The 4,178-nt window shown below is 39.6% G+C and overlaps 1 long non-coding RNA gene across 1 annotated transcript in view; it reads right to left on the reverse strand.

Annotated features, from left to right (window-relative positions):
• Positions 1-4,178, reverse strand: part of LOC103596479 — a 45,610-nt gene that overhangs the window by 24,258 nt on the left and 17,174 nt on the right. The window contains exon 2 of the long non-coding RNA XR_551050.1: positions 1,756-2,268. This is a non-coding gene — a long non-coding RNA (uncharacterized LOC103596479). The remainder of the gene's footprint in view (positions 1-1,755; positions 2,269-4,178) is intronic.

The following is a 4,178-nucleotide window of genomic DNA, read 5'->3' on the forward strand; positions in this document are numbered from 1 at the left end:
GGATCTCAACCCTTGGCTTGGTGTTGTCAGCACCACGCTCAGCCAGTGAGCCAACGGGCCACCCCTATGTAGGACCCAAGCCCATGGCCTTGGTGTTATCAGCACCACACTCTCCCGAGTGAGTCACGGGCCGGCCCGGGGCTGGATACTTTTTAACGTTAAAAACGATCTTGTCCCAGGAACAAGAAGACCAGGCAATCAAATTTTACACATATGAAAAAAGTGTGTTTACAAGAAAAAAAACTTGACACTTGATGTTTTGACTCTCAACATGTCTACTCTGCTCCATGTTTCCTAAGTATTGTCATATCCAGTCACTGACATTTGTTGGGGGTGGGGCAGGTGGCTGGTCAGTACTGGCATCCGAGCCCTTGACCTTGATGTTATGAACACCATGTTTTAACCAACCGAGCTAACCAGACAGCCTCAGTCACTGACATTTTAGCTCCAAGTAAATCGGAAATCCTAAAGTACCAAAGCCTATATAATGTAAATTTCTGCAAAGATACACTCAAAGCTAATTCATACTTTTTTTCTAGCTACAAATAGAATTTATCACCTAGAGATTGCAAATACAGATGCTTCAAATCAATCTTGGTTGTTGAAAAACACGGTTCAGGTCAGCATCAATGATTCTATATAAACACATCTCTTTAAAATAAGTGTACAAATGAAATTACTTGTAGCAAATCAGTCAACTGGTAAGTTAAATGAAAATGAGTTGGACTTTCATTTGAAAAAGCACCTACTTCCAAAACTAGGGGGAAGATGAATATGCATGCACTTTAGAAGGTTAAAAAAATTCCACAGAAATACCACAGAGATAACACATATGATGATGTATAAGTACATCTCTCTCATGTTTAAAAAATTTAGCATCAGTAATAGAAGATTCATCTCAAATCACTTCTCATAATACTAAAAATATAGAAAAGTAATCAAATATTCCAATTGTTCATTACAAATCAAACCCATAAAGTAGTTTCAACTCCCTTGTGCATTCAAATATTTAAATAACAATCAGTCACAAAATTCATCTTGATATTTTAAGAAACGAGTTCTAGTGAAAAAGTAACATTTAGTTCCTCTAATGAATAAACATTTTTGGAAGATAAAGAGAAAAATAAATAGTAAGGTTTCTTTTCAATGTTTCAAGTTTGGAAAGCCAAATTTGAAAAGTCTTTTCATCTGCTGATACCACTAGGTTACAAAATGAAGTCTTCCTTGGCACTAAAATCTCAATTATTGAAGGTACTCTTTGAATACAGCAGTCAAAAATAATGAAAGAGTATTTTGTTATAATGCTTAAGAAAAAAGAAGAGCACATAGAAATTTAAGGAGTAATTATAAATATGCATAAATACTATGTTTTTGCATTAATCCTCAAGCGTGTAAAATAAACATATGTTCTTATAAACGAACAAATACATCTGAGAAAAGGAGCAAGCATTTCTTCCATCATCGTAGTTTGTAAAGGAAAAGCAGGGTGCTCTCTCTCTCCTTTTTTAGGCTATTCAATACAAGTTCAAGTACTTGAGTACAGTTTATTTTATATTTTCTGAATAATCATATGGCCAGTGAGAGGCACTAATATATTCATTTTATGAAGGAGAAAATGGATCTGTCTAGTCAACTCTTTATTACAACAGCCACACCTACCTGTTTTTGCCTACCTGTTTCTCATTTGGAAAAACTCAACAAGCCTTAAAAATCTCCATGCAAATTGTTGTCAGTTAAAACATTAAACTCATTTACCTATTCTCCTGGGTCTCCATTATCACTTCTGGAGTATCTGTCTGTGAAAATCATGAAAGTATTTTCTTTCTCCTGTTGGGAATCTTCCGTTTGTATTTTCTCTAAATGCGCACTCCGTGTTGAGCTCCCGCTGGCCAGTGAAAAGACTGTTTTTCCCTTAGTGTCCATTCATCATCTGATGTCAGAAAACATTGTGTTTTGTGTGGTGTTCCTTAAAGTATGATTTCCCAGTCTGATGATGCTTGCCTTCTGCTCCAGCAATGCACAGAAGTTCTTAAGGTAAAATAGTATTGATTAGCCAAGGGTTTTAGGCTTTCCCCCAAAGCAAAATTAATTTCTTTCCATCTGAGAATCTACTGTATTTCTTTTTGAAGGTGCTGGGGGAATATGCTGTAGAAGTTCCTGGACTCGGTGCCTCTCTCCCACATCTCAGCAGATGCAAACTGCTTGTTGGTGAGAGAGCCTTTCTTCTTGCCCTGGTGACACAGGCATCTCAGCCTCACTTCCGTGATCCTGAAAAGAAAAAAACAAGGAAGGGTAAAGAAGAGAGTAAGGAAATGTACTCGAAGTAAATGCACTAAAAATGTAATTCCTTATGGAAGTCAGCCATAGTTCTGAGCTCCAGCGACTTTCTAATTATAAACTGCTGGTTGCACTACACTCTGCCAAATCTCGTGAAGTTTATCCCTCTCCGCACAAGACAGGTGCTTCACCTCAGACAAGGTGCCCTGCCTGGATTGAATGTCCCCCAAGAACTTAATCCCCACTGGGAAATCCTACTATGGTAATTGAAAAGTGGGGCCTAGAAGAGGTGATTAAGGTGATGGTTTAATGGTGGTCATGGGTGTGGTTCTTAGAGATTTAAAGGGAGAGTGGATGAGGAGGTTAGTCTCTCTCTCTGCTCCACCATTTTCTGCCATGTGAGATCCCTGCATTGCTGTAAAGCCACCACCAAAGAAGACCCTCCCCAGACGTGATCCTTGGACTTTGGACTTCCCAGCTTCTGAAACTGTAAGCAATAAATTTTGTTTTCTTACAAAGTACCCAGTCCCAGCTATTTTACTATAAGTAACAGAAACAGACTAATACACAAGGTGTGTCTTTTTTCAGGGACAACACTCTTTCAGTGTAAACCTACAACTTTACACATACAATAATTCATGTTTGAAAGCAAAATGTCTACCTTAGAAAAAGAAGGGTAAAATGTGTCTATCGGAAAGGTATGGTTTTGCTGGTAATATTATTAATAACCACTGGTGTCTGCAACAATATTACGTTTTAAGAAATAAATAGAAGGGAAAATGACAAATTTATTCAACAATGATAAGCCAGAGGTACACATGAGACTAGACTTTCTGCCCATTCACACAAATGTCATGGTTATAAAATACTTGACTATTTTCAAGGTGCTCTCTTAGACATTATCATATTATGGTTCTTTGAAGTAGACAGAACAAGAGAGGTAAAAATGCTAATATGTTAAAGAAACTTGGTGCAGGAAGGTAAATAACTACATTTAAGCTCACCCAACTAGGAAGTGATGGAAACTCAGAAACTGAAAACCAGCTCCTATCTTCTTACTCTGTTTTAGCTATCCAACAACAATTCATTGTGGAAAAAAGTAATGTAGGAATAATAATCTAAGCTATACTAATTACATTATAGATTCTTGGAAGTTCATGAAAATCAGGAAAAGAACTCAAACTCACTACAAACTCTTTTCCGAAAACACTTCCCCAGTAACTTGCTACAATTGAAAATATTACTAGGGACAGACGGTCCCCAGCATCACTCTCTCCCACAAATCAACCAATTAACAACTATAAAAAAGCAATGACAGTCAAGCTGGGGCCACAAGAGCTCAGGGGAGAAGGGGAGAGACCTACAGAGTGCAGGAAGGTGGGAGAAGCCACGATGAGCACAGGGAGCAGGAGCTGGCAAAAGTCACAGCTGTGCCTTTCAGATGAAGTTGCTTGGAGATGGCAGGGGAGAAGAGGGCCTTGGTGGCCCCCAAGCCAGCAATACCACTAATAGGGTTCCCGTGGACCCACATAGGACTGAGGAGCCACAACAACTGAAAAAAAGGAGCCCCTCAGAGGCTGGTGAGTCATTACAAGGGACTGGAGCACAGCCCGTCCCATGGGAAGTGTTTGGAGCATGGGCATTAGGGGAGATGGGCCCACCTGGGAAATACTGGGGCACAGCAAGGACAGCTGATCTGCCCCCCAATCAGCATAGGACCACTCAGAGGAGCCTGGTCAGGAATACAGAATTGCATGGGGTGCAGTTTGGTGAAAAGACTCTAGCCCAGACCAGCGTTTCTACACAACCCAGGTGTACCAGATTTCACTAGAACCGGAAGTACCTATAAAGTCGACCATTAAAACCTGAGCTGCACAAAAAGCCTTCCCTAGGGAATCAGC

The sequence above is a fragment of the Galeopterus variegatus genome, unplaced genomic scaffold, assembly GCF_000696425.1.
Source record: "Galeopterus variegatus unplaced genomic scaffold, G_variegatus-3.0.2 Scaffold2027, whole genome shotgun sequence".
Taxonomy (NCBI): Eukaryota; Metazoa; Chordata; class Mammalia; order Dermoptera; family Cynocephalidae; genus Galeopterus; species Galeopterus variegatus.